This window comes from Anser anser (assembly GCF_964211835.1).
Source record: "Anser anser genome assembly, chromosome: 1".
NCBI lineage: Eukaryota > Metazoa > Chordata > Aves > Anseriformes > Anatidae > Anser > Anser anser.
This window is the reverse complement of record NC_139720.1, coordinates 4,403,783-4,416,533: the sequence shown is the minus strand read 5'-3', so window position 1 is coordinate 4,416,533 and position 12,751 is coordinate 4,403,783. Positions and strand designations below refer to the sequence as shown.

Sequence of the window (12,751 nt, the reverse complement as noted above, 5' to 3'; positions counted from 1 at the left end):
TTGTCGGAGAACTATAAGCAAATCCTTAAATTTGATCTAGTGTATCCTGGTTTGCTGTTTGTACCTTGTAGCACTGCTCCTCACCAATTCAAACACCATGGCACTGGCCTCCTGCCTGAGTCCAGCCAATATTTTCCACGAAGGTGTCCCTCTGCCTGTTCTCTCTGAGATGTATCCATGCCTTGGGTTGGGGGTCCAGGTAAAAACAGCAACGGCTTGCTTGGAATCAGAGAATCATTCAGGTTGGAAAAGACCTCAAAGATAAACTAATCCAACCTTTAACATAGTACTGGAGTCTGCCACTAAACCATGCTACTATGTTTTACTTATACATGTTTCTTGAAGACCTCCAGGGATGGTGACCCAACCACTTCCCTGGGCAGCCTGTTGCAATACTGCACAACCCTTTCAATAACGAAATTTTTCCTCGTATCCAATCTAAACCTCCCCTGGTGCAACTTCAGGCCATTTCCCCTTGCATATCACTTGGAATCACTTGCTTTTAGCTTTCAAATCACTACTTGTGTCTTCATGAGAAGGCTCATTTTGAGGACTGCCACTCTGTGGCCACCCAGGCAGGAATGTTTCACCTGCACATAGCCCCAGCACCTGAAAATAGGTAGTGTGAGACGAGATGCTTAAATTTTAGATATGGATAAGGCAATTTTAGATATGGGTGAGGCAAATCCAGTCTTGAAGTATCTGTTCAAAGGCAGAAAAACTGAAAGTCAAAAATGTGCTTTTGTCTGTTTTCTTGGACTCATGCATATCCCATGAATTTGCTAATAGAGAAGAAAAAATAGTCATTCTCTTCATAGTCTAGTGCCAGGAACCAGGAAACAAAACTTGCAACCTGATTTTTTTATTGATGTTTCCCACCAGAGCTGAAAAAAGAGACGTCTAAATTACTCTTCTGTTGTGTTTTAAACAATGCAATGCATATAATAAACTGCAAGCATCATCTCCACTAATTCTCATCTTTCTGTAGCAGATGGGAAATGAAAAAAAAAAAAAAAAGCAGAATGGATTTCTTAGACATCAGGTCTCTCTCTGTATGTGCTTCTGTGTTTTGATACCTTCATTAACAGTGGATATTTGCTGTAGACTGTTGGCACTGCCAGAGAAAAAGAGGTAATTGTGCAGTGAACTGGTTTGTTCTTTATGTAAGAACATTGTGCTGCTGTAAATTTGTTGCATTTTACAGAGACGTCTCCAAAGAACAGCCTTCAGAAAGTGGCTATGGGATTTGGAAGTGAGAAAAGGCACTTAGTGTGTGAGATAATTGGACAGAGCGTGAAGGTGTGAGGTCAGAGCCTTGGGCACAGTATTTATATTGCAATGACATCTCGTTACAGTGTGGCCCATGACTTTTAGATGTTGTAATGGTGCAGAACCCCTTTGGGGCTGGTGTTTGAAATCCCAAAGGTACAGGACATAAAAGTGCCTCTTGTGACCACTTGAAAAGGAGAGCCAAGGGGACAGCGTTTGGCATCTGGGCCAGAATCAGGTGGCTCCAGACCTCCTTTCCTCCACCAGCTCCACTTTCTAGCATCAGAGAGAACTGGTGCAATGCAGCACTATGTGAGAGACCCCCATGCTAACCCATAACAACTACTGGCATGGCTCAATGTGTGCCTGGTGCTGTGCAGAGGTGCTAATTCTGGGTGTGAAGCAAGCTGATGGCTATATTTCTGTTGGTTCTGGAGCTAACTTGGATAGGGACGGATCCCAGAATTGCTGCATTTTGCTTTGTGGATGTGCATTTCTTCACTTTCTTTATTTCTTGTCTGGAACTAATGCACAGGAAGCATATGAAGTGCTGTTTGCTGGCTTTATCAGGGTGTTGATGGGCCAGCAACGGGCATGCATGTCCTCCCCAGTGGCTGCTTAAATTTTTTAAAACAGATTTTACAAAGTGTCCGTGTATCTCTATCTATCTGAAACAGCACATGTCTGTGTAAGAATGGCCAAATGCCATCTCTGTTTTTACCCAGAGGGGTTACAGCTTGAAAAAAACATATCTGAGAATCTGCCTACTAAGTGTGATCTTGTGCTGGATATTTGGTGCACTTACCTGCACCTCATGTAGGTACACACATAACCCATCTCCTGCCATCTCCCTCTGAGGTCTGTGACCTGGGCCACTTCTGAACACCTTCTTAAGGTGCTGGTTTTGGCTGGAAAACAGAGCTCTTATTGTTATTATTTTTTTTATAAGGATACAAATTGATTTTTTTTTTTTAATGGGATAAAAATGGATTTCAAAATCACAATCAAAATACCAGGTTCCCCACCTCCCTGAATGCTCCCGAACTCTTGATTTGACAAGGCGTTCATTAAGACTCCTGGGTCTGAAGATTGTGAGTTTGAGCTCTCATCTCACGTGATACAACTCTTCTGTGCGTTGAGCATAGCACTTAATGCGAGTGGAGGAAAAGGTAATCAAGGAATGTGCATGGAAGCTTGGGGTTAAGTAGAGAGAATCATGGAGTTTGGATGCTTATTTTCACAGTGAGCTGTCACCCTAATGGACACTGATACTAATGATGCAGGAACCCCCATGGTTATATGGTTTGTTCAGAGTTTTCAAATGCTGGGCTTTGCCTGGCTTTCAAAAATACCTTCAGCAGCTCTATCTGTGTGTGTACGCGAGTGAGACCATTCAAGTGAGCCGTTCTGGCTTAACTTCTAATATTGTTGTTGATACCAATGAAATTTAGTCACCTTGCACATGGAAGTGAATTGGGCAGAGAGCAGTGTTATTGCTATGCATAAAAATGTAGAATCTCTGTTTAGATAAGGGAAGAGCTAAGAAAATTTGGAGAAGTAGAAACTACTAGCTTTGAGTGAAGGGGTTTCTTCACCTTTGTAGTTATACAGCAGGTTTCCTCCTAATTTTTTACATAGGTATCCAAAAATAAACCATCCCTCTTTTACCATGTTGAATGCTGTAGCAAAATCAGAATGATCAGCCTTCATTTGTGCCTGCAGATGCAAGAGGACAGATAACTGGCCCAAGTAAAAATGTTCATGTCTGGAGAAGCTTTTATGTTCCCAAGTAAATTGCCAGGCAGCTGCTTTCCCCAATTTGTGGCACTGTAATGAAGCTTTTTCCTCTTCTTTGGTACCTAACCTAGATAACAAGGTTTCAAAATTGTGTTCCAGGTGAAATTAATGTAAAAGCACTTAAAAAAATGGGTTACTCATGGCAAATGCTCTAGAAAGTTGACTGCCCCATGAACACCACCCTTTGGAGACTGGATGGCCATAGGTGACTTTTAGGTACATTGAGGACCAGGTGAACTAACTTGTTGCATTCCTGCAAGGCTTGAGGATGGGAAGAGATGAGTTTCCCTCCCCTCTTGCTGTCTCTGGCTCTTCCTCTTCCCCAGTTCCTATTTTCCCATGGCAGACCAGTGCTGTGTCTCAGTGGTCCTTGGCTGCACAGTGCAGCTCGCATGAAGGGAAAGGCTGCGACGAGTGCAAATAGAGCTGCTAAATTTACTTCTGTTCTTTATCTACTTAATCGGATTGCAATTGATATATAATGCCACCTAGATAGAGCAGAGCCGCTTCTCATTATCAACACACTTCTCCTTTTTTATTTATTTATTTATTTTTTATTTTAAGCAATCCAGTGCAAGGAGGGTATAGACTTTAACTGAAGGGGAGTAATTAATCACAGTACTTATGAGTAAATCATTTACTGCAGCTTGCATGCAGGATGGGGAGCTGAGACCATTGTACTCAGTCAATCAAGGCAGGCTGCATGGGCTAATGGCACAGGGGTCACCGTGCTGTTGGGATTTATTAGGCAAATTTATCTTCTGATCTTGGACAATTTAACTTGTAAGCAGAAAGCCGTAGCAGTGGGCTCTGAAGAAGAGTGTGCTCGTTTCCATAACGTGTTTGCAGCTAAGACAGCTGAACGTACTGCGTGGAAATGCCTCAGTGGTCGCTGGTGGTGACCCTCCTGCCAGCTGCTTTGTTCTGGGTGAAGTTCAACATGCTGAGCAGCCCCTTCCTTGGAGCTGCAGCGAGTTAATTACTGAAAGACCTTGGCATCATTCAAAAAAAAAAACAACACCAAAAAAAACACCTTTAATGTAATAGCATCCACTCACCCTTGCTGCACGCACACACAGTTTTCTCCCACAGCATCCACATCCTTTTCTTCTTCCACCTATTGGACACAAAGCACAGACCAAAGCAAACTGCAAGAAATTAAAAGCAACTCCCAAACCACATGCTGCTTTTTTATTGTTAAAAAAGTAACAGTTAATTAAGGACTAGAGAAGCCCGAGGGGAATAGTGTGTCTGTGAAGGACTAAAAGGATGTTAGGAAGTAAAGTCTAATGTGGACAATGAGAAAATTTTTTCCATGTGATTTTACTTGTTTTAGCTAAGAGTGTACGTGGATCATTTCTGGACACCTTGAATGGCAAAAGGAAGAATAACAGTTGCAGTATACTGAAATTCAGTATAATTGCACAATAAGGGAATTTTTCAATGTGAGAACGTAAAGCACTGAAAGTGTTCGTGCCTTTTTTCATCTTTACTTCTCTTCACTTTTTCTAATCAAAGGGTGCATGTAGAATTGGGTATACAAGGATTAAAATCTGTGCATTGGCCCTTTCTTGGATCAAAATCATAAACAGTGTCGCATGGGTGGTTTCTTAGAAATGGCGTTGGGTTGTTTGGAGTAGCCTGAAAAATGGAGCATGCCAAGGATTTTGAAGAAAACTAAAAATTATTATTATATGAAGTAGCTCATGAGGTCTAAACAAAGAAGATTAATTTGATGTTTACACATTTTCAAAGTTTTATTTATAGAAAGTAATTAGATAATTAACAGCTATAAGAGCAAGTAGATCAATCCATAGCTTAAACCAACATCCTCCAACAGTGTACAAGAGCAGCTCATTCCATTACAGTTATCACCCTTTCATACATTAGCCTGTTATAAATGCATCAAATGGCACCACGACGTACTGCTAACTCCAGGAATATATTTTGAACATGGGTGTATTCTTTGATAGAAAGTCGTTTATAATTTCCATTTTCCATGAAAATCCCCTATATAATATTTTCTTTGAAGGCTTTCCATTTTTAAGACAGGTAGGTATATAGAAGGTGATGTCTGAGCTCTGAGGTTTATATCCCTTGAAATGTATGGCTGCATCATTAGGAAATGAGATCAACAGCTTTTGATGCATGGTTTTTTTTTTTTTTTTCTTGGCACTATATTTTCATTTTCTGATCTGATTCAAACCACAGAACTCTGCTGGTGTGAGAACAGAAGATTGTTTGAAGTTTTAAATAAGAAAGTTGTTTGAAGGTGTCTCCAGCCACATTTGGCTTTTTTCAGGGAGCCCATGAAAGAACAAAAAATAAACAGCAATTTTTCATGGAAAATGCCACTAAGTAGCTTTTTAAATTTTATTTTATTTTATTTTGGAAATGCCTAATAGGAAATCTTGTGCTAGGCTTTGTAGGGTCCACAGCAGAGGTTGTTCCCTTCCCTGAAGGACTTGGGGATGGTTCAGAAACAGTGCAGACACAGCCTGAGCCTTTTACTTAGGGGCACGGGGGATCCTCGAGCAGGGGCAGCACCCACATCCCCGTCCCATTTCCACCTCCAGCCTGGTTCACAAGGCTGTATAGTTCAGCAAGCTGATTGAAAATGTTTAGCTTCAACCATTTTCTGTCAAAATGATCTGTTATCAAAATGGAAATATTTTGCAGGAACATGTCAGTTTTGACAAATTGTTTTGATGGGTGAAGTCTAAACAAATTGTTTCAGCATTCTATGTTGTTTTGATATGAAGACATCTCATTTTGACTCTATCATTTAGACCTTTGTAACTTAGTTCCAACATATATTTATATGTTTAGACCTTTATAACATATAAATACTGCATCAAATGTATGACAGTTTAAAAAGTATCAGATGATACATTTCTGTATTTTTGCAGTATGCTATTTACCTTTTCAAAAACTGCATGTCTTAATATTATTTGTCTATAAACTTTTGAGCATCCTGAAATACTTATTTGAGAAATTTATTATGCCTTTTCATGAAGTGCTGGTGTTTTAGCTTGTTTTGTAATGGAGTGATAAGAATTTCCCGGGTCCTGTCCAGTTATAGTTCCTTTTGTTAACCAGTTTTGTTCATTCCAATCCCAGGAAGGAATTAAATTTTTAATAATAATAGTTACCACAGTGAGAGAGTTGTCGCTTAACAGATTTATTCCAAAGATTTAAAACCATTTTATAAAGCTATTTAAGACTCTGCTCCTTGCTTCAGGTATGAAAAAATTGAAACTCGGATGTTTAGAGGTTAACGGGGACCAGTGGGGATTCTCCAGTGGAGATGTTGGCAGGCTGCTTGTAATCCTGGGTAATTAAAAAAAATAAATTACAAACAGCATTTTTTTTTTTTAAGTAAGGACAAAAATTAGCATAATTTGATGTTATTACTTGTCTTGTGCCGCGTTACTGGTGGCAGAAACACAGGTCCTCTTGGATGGGCTGGTGTTACGTTGTCCGCATGTCTACCCGACGTGTGCTCAGAAGATATGGAGAAGGATGGGCATAGGTCATTATCTTGTTCTTTAATATATAGTATCACTGATGCCAAAGACTGTCAAAAGCTGTCCCTTATTCAAGCTTCTTGCCCAGTGGCATGGATCCTCTGCCCCTGACTGGCCACTGTGTTTGCAAGACTGGTCAAGGTGCAGGTGTGTGGTTGAATGCCACAAATTATTTTGAAGTAATTTATGTTGAAAGATCCCTTGTTGGTGGAAGTATAGTCTTGGCCTATTCTGCCTCTGTGCTTCTTATGCCTTCCTTGGAGATGAGAAGGGTGAGAATATCCATGGGATGCGTAAAGGTGTTTCGGAGGAGTAGCTTATCCAGGTGCTGTAACCCAATGAGGTATTTGTGCAGCAGTTTGTTCCCTTTACTGAATGCCTCGCTTCAAATTCCTGAGTCTTGCTCCTGCCAATTGAGGGAGTGGCTTGTGGGGGAGAAAAATGTCCCAAGAAGGAAAAAAAAAAAGTGCATGTTCTTTCCATTGTCTTCACTGTCCTTTAGATTACAAGGCTTTTTCCTGAAGTTCGCAGTACACTGTTCTTGAAGGAAAAAAAAAAAAAAGGGAAGAAAATGAGGATTTTCATATGATGCTGTGACCTTAGGAGAAATGCCTTTAAGAGAAACAGCAACTGCTAAAGACTAGATAAAATCCCAAGAGTTGGTAATGTGATAATAGGATCTCATACTCATTGAATGGAGCGCCTATGACTCAGTGCTTTCACGGGACTGTAAATGTTCTTTTAATCTCTTATTTCTCTAGAGAGGCAGATAAATCTGAACCCATTATACACTCTGGCTGAAGCAGGGCACAGAGATTATAAGGTTGCAGGAGCAGAGGGTGGCAGCACCGGGAACGAAGCAGCCGCCTTGGTTCTCAGGCATGTGATTAGCATGATTACAGGGAATGCGGTGATGCAGGGTTTGCAGCTCTCTGCACTTTTTTGACCTCTGTTTGCATGGCTTTTGTAGTCAGCATGCACAATGCAAGGGGAAAGGGCCACTTTTGAGCTGTTAATAGTGAAAAAGGGGAAATCGGGTGCACAGTAAGTGATGCTGAAGGTCTTTGGCACATCAGCCGTTGACCTGGGTTGCAGCAGTGCCGGGTCCTCAGATGCCCCCGTGGTTCTGGCAACCCAGAGTCATCAGGAAAACGAGATAAATGAGTAGAAGTGAGAAAATGGCAGGGAGCTGAAAGGGGGGAAGGAGAGGAAAGGACGTACAAGCAGAGCTTTGGGGCAGGATGAATCAAATAGAGAAAAAAGTGGGAATAATTATTACTATCTGAGGGATATTGGGTGCAACCTGTTTTTGATCGAGTTCAGCCCCATGAAAGAGGAGCTCAGTTATATAGCCCATACCGTCAATTCTGAGGCAATAAATAGAGTCTTAACGTGGAAGGGTCCATTTTCTTTCTAATTTAAAAATCTGCTGTAATACCAGCCAAACTAGAAACTGCTCTCTGAAGTAAGTATTTTTCACTGAGAAAGGCAAGAGGGCTTTGCATTTTTCTCCATGGTAACATGCTACAGGGACTGAAGCAGAGCAGGGATACTTGGTTTTTACTTTTGCAGGCGTGGATAACTAGATGAAGGTCTGTTAGGAAGTGGCAAAGCCTTGTCGGCCTCAACCAGCCCAGTGCTGGACACTGGCTGAGTCTGGGGATTGGTGCACCCATGCAACTAACTGCTTCTTGTGAACTGGGAACAGCTGTAAGAAATCAGGGGTCTTCCTCAGGTCCTTTTGTAGTGGTCTAGATCCAACTGGATCTTACTCTCTGTGCATTTAATCCTTCGGGAATGGAATCTGGAGCAGAGCTACTGGCTGCCTATAACTGCTGTGGGTACACCATGGCCCAGCAGTGTGTGGATCTGGCCTCAGTTTTGGGTGCCTTGCTCCAAGGCAGGTGGTTTGCAGCATTTTTATGGCAGGAAGACGCCTTAAAGCCTTTGGCCTTGGAGGTGCTGAGGTGTGAAAACCACCACCGGTGCTGGCTCCAGGATGAAGGGGACCCAATCCAAAGGAAATCAGCACATCTGCGTACACAAGCTGTGGCTCCCAACAAGTTGTGGTGTCGCCTGCTGAACAAGGAAAGAAGAGTTGTTAGGAGGTGCTGGCATTTTCAGAAGATCACTTTTCCCGTGCTGAGAGCACTGCTAATGCCTGGCTCCTCTCTGGATTATTTAGTGGCTAATCGTTCAGTTCAGCTCACACTGTGGCCTTTGCATCGGTGGGGGCACTGAGTCTTTTTTCTGCTACCACATCTCTGCTTCTTCTGAATCATTTCCCTGTGATACATTTGATGGTGTTTGGCCCCCAGGGTCATTTTCAAAGTAGTCCCAATGTAATTAGGATATCTCAAATGTTTTCTTGTCATTGGGTCTGCTTGGAGCCCTGTTGTGGTATGGGTGACAGTCCCACAGAGGTCATGATGGAGCCATTGAAAGGGAGAGAAGACACAGGTATCTGAACCCTATGAACCCAGCTCCTGACTCACTGTAGTTATCTAAGGACGGAAAAATTGTTTTGAAAGAAGCAGTACTACAGGAGCTTAGGTCCCTGTGAACAGGGTCTTATGTTCTCTCCACCTTCCTGTCCCACCAAGCGGCCAGCCTGCTGCAGATGGGCTCTAAAAACAATTATTACAGAACGTCTGCAATAGGAGAGGTTCAGTTGTGTATTCTTCCTCTAGCTAATAAGCCAAAATGTGAATTAGTGATCTAAAATCAGTGCTTCGGTTCACAGGTGCTGGGTCAGATACACCAGAAAAGCACCAGCATTTCCTGATAGATACTCAGGATGGATGTGTGGGCACCCATGCACTACACTGCCAGCTATTCTCGTTTACCCAGCGGATTTTCCTTTGTTCGAATATTCTTGTTTAACATTTTGCTTGGTCCTCAAAGGCTTTTTGCAGATCTTGTGATGATTCAGATTCACTTCATTACTGCTGAAAATTAATATTTGCACTGTAATTATTTGCACTGCAGTACTGAGAATCCTGATCATGCTCTACAGGCATGGAAAAAAAGTGCAAATCCCTGTTCCTAAAACTTCCAGTGCAATCTGTTCTCTCACAGAGGTTTCCAGAGTCCCTTTATCTACACTGCAAAAGAAGATTAAAATGAAGGAAAACATGCTGGATTTGTTTGGGGAGGATGATTCTGAAACCGCTTACAAACTGGGAGCAGTATGTTTTTTCAGCTGAGGTCGTTCAGTCTGAAAGCAAAGATCAGCTTGTCACTTTTGGACTTTGGAAGCCCGTAATCCAGATTTAAATGTTGACAGAGGCCCCGTTTTATTTAGGTGTCCGAAAGCTTTGAGGTTCAAGTCATTTAGGCAGAACAAAGTATTTTTTTGAGAGGCATTGAAGAGGGGGCTGACTGACAGACAGCGAGATCTGTGAATCCGGCACCGTTAAGACATCTGAAATTGGGCATCTGGAAACGGAGGCTTATGAAATCTGTTGTCAACTTTGAAAATCCTGACTATTTTTCTTTTCTCCTGCCAGTTTTGAAAGTTTGAACCGTGTTCTTTTTATCACATTTGTCATTCCTTAGTAACGGAGCTCTGGCATTAAAAAATTGGCTGACAACTTTGTGGGTATGAGCCAACATGAAGTTCAGTTTGCACCCTTCTCTGATGCACCCAGCGTTGTTTGCAGTGAGAGGCAGAAGTCTAAATTAGAAGGGCTCCAGTCTCATTCATTACAGCAATTACTATCTTCTCACTGATGCCAGAATTAAGCTTGTTTATTATCTTAGTGTAGGTGGACAGGAACTGGTGAGGTGTATGCAACAGGAGTGTTGAGAGCGAAAGCACCTTGTATAAACCATTTCTTCTCAGGCTATTCCTTCATCTTAAATAATTCAAAGGTGATAAATCTCCTGGAAATCATGCAAAATTGGTGCTGCCTAAGACTTAGAGCAGTTCCAGGCTACCTTAAGTGTTATTTTATAGAAGCTTGAGACCAGCAAGTTTGCTGATTTTAAATACATTTAAGTGCACTTGCAGTGTTGTTTAGACCTATAAACTGAACATATGGTTTGAGTGACATTGGGAGAACTGACTTTTGGGGAAGGAGCACAATTCAGAAATGGGATCTAACGTAAAGTCTGCTGAGCATAGATTCTACCTTTTTCCATGGCCATCTGTATGGATTGCATAAGGTATTTAGGGTATAAATTGAGTTTGGGCCAAAGTCCAAATGTGCCAAGTGCCCAAACTGGAAGTAAGCCCAAGCATGAACGTGTTTTTCCCAGTTTTGTGCCAGTATCATGTAATTATCAGACAAAACCAATGGTCCCAGGGTCTGGAAAGGGAGGTGAGATTTGGAGGAGCCACGCAGAGGTCAGTGTGAGTATTGCCAGTTCTGAATTCTGCTGGGCTTTGATTTCTTGAGTTGAGGCTCCTGCTAATTTCAGGCTCTCTTGACTGAGCTTGTTGAAGGAAATAGCTGCTGGTTTGGAATATTTACTGCCAGGCAGCTTGGGATTGACTTTTTTTTCTCCCCCAAAGGCAATGAATATTTGCTAGGCACTGAAGCTTTGAGTACCTGTGATGAACACCCCTGTGCTGGGTGCACAAATACAGAGCATTTCATCAGCTTGATACCAAACCTCTGTTCAGCCTGTGTATCCATCTGTAGCACGGAGGGAATAAAAACTATCCCTCACTGTGGGCTGTGTAGCACCCATAAACCCCTGACAGCATGTACTTGGTGTGGCCAACTCATGGAGTTGCAGCAGCCTGAACCCATTTCTCCATCCTTCCTTTTTAACCTGTCCATCTTACCCTTCCTGGGCTTCAGGTTCACGTACAGGCCGTCATCTACCTTCTGTCTTTGGACAAGAGGAGAGACACGTCTCCTTATCCCAGCCCCCACCAGGTACATGCCTGTAAGCAAAGGAAATGAGTTGCATGTCTTCAAAGAAGAGAGTAAATTGCTTTTTTTCTTTGAAATAGTCAGTAGGAGAGAATGAGCTACCCTGGGCTGAGCTGCTCACCAGGAGATGGGTTTAAAGGAGCAATTTTTGATGGAATACTGGGGCTTCCTGTGGAGTGGAGTTGTTTGAAACACTTCTACTCCTACCCATGCTTCAGGTGGGGTCTCCGGTTTCTCGTGTCCATTTGACACCAGGTACGTGTTTATTTTCCTTTTAAAAAGAAGAGCTGAAGCAGTATGATTGGCATGGGAGACAAACCCGCGTAAAAAGCTCCGTCATGACATCTACAGGCAACTTTTCTCTCCTCCTCTGAAACCATCCCAAGGCCCTTGTAGCCCTTCCCATCAAACAGAGCTGTTACAGGTCCTTGCTGCCTTTTACCCATTTCTACAAGCAACTGGGAGGCCTGAGAAAAATAACTCTATGTATTCCAGCTTTGGTCCTTCCCTGCTGCTGTTCCCTTCATGCAGTGAGGATGAACAGTGGGGATTGTATAGAGCAATATTAACTCATGGTACCAAGTTCATTTTTGCCTTACTTAAGGCCCTGCTATGCTGTTTTATCAGGAATTGTGTGGCTATGGCTTGAAAGGTGCTTGTTCTTGAAGAGATTCAAACCAATTTGTGCTTCTTTATTTGTTGTTTGGCAGCAGGCCACTTAATGCATTTTGAGAAGGCTCAGGTTTGGCCTTCTTGTCTGCAGGTAATAGTGGCAAGATTTGTGCCCACAGTTCACAGCCTCTGCCGGTCGTGTTTCTAATCTGAAGCCCTCCTGCTCTAAATACTGCAACTACACCTTCTCAGATAGCATGAAGTGCTTCAGTCTTGGTTGACTAACGTTGTATTTCCCTAAAGTGTGAAGCAAAGTACTCGGCTTCTTCTGAGCAAAACAGAAGGGTTGCTATAATGTCATTATTTAGGACCTGTGCTGGTTACTTACAGCCCTTCCTGGACTCTCCTATGGATTAATAATCTTTAAACCATGTGTCCAGTTTGTTCGGAAGAAATGGTTTAATTTTCAAATGTTTGTGATTTTTCCCTTCTGAAGGTGTTGGTATGATTAACAGCATGACTATATCACTGTTGGTTGTCTAACATGTAAGTAAGATTTTTGGGGGAGATAAATGTTTGCGACATAAGCTAATTCCCATTTACAGACAGGTGGAATTAAAGTTTGGCTTCTGGGTTTCCAACTGCGGGTGCACAATGAATTCA

General features: G+C 42.2%; 1 protein-coding gene across 4 annotated transcripts in view; it reads left to right on the top strand.

Moving 5' to 3' along the window:
• SFMBT2 (Scm like with four mbt domains 2) overlaps positions 1 to 12,751 on the top strand; it is a 117,795-nt gene that overhangs the window by 36,849 nt on the left and 68,195 nt on the right. The window lies entirely within an intron of this gene.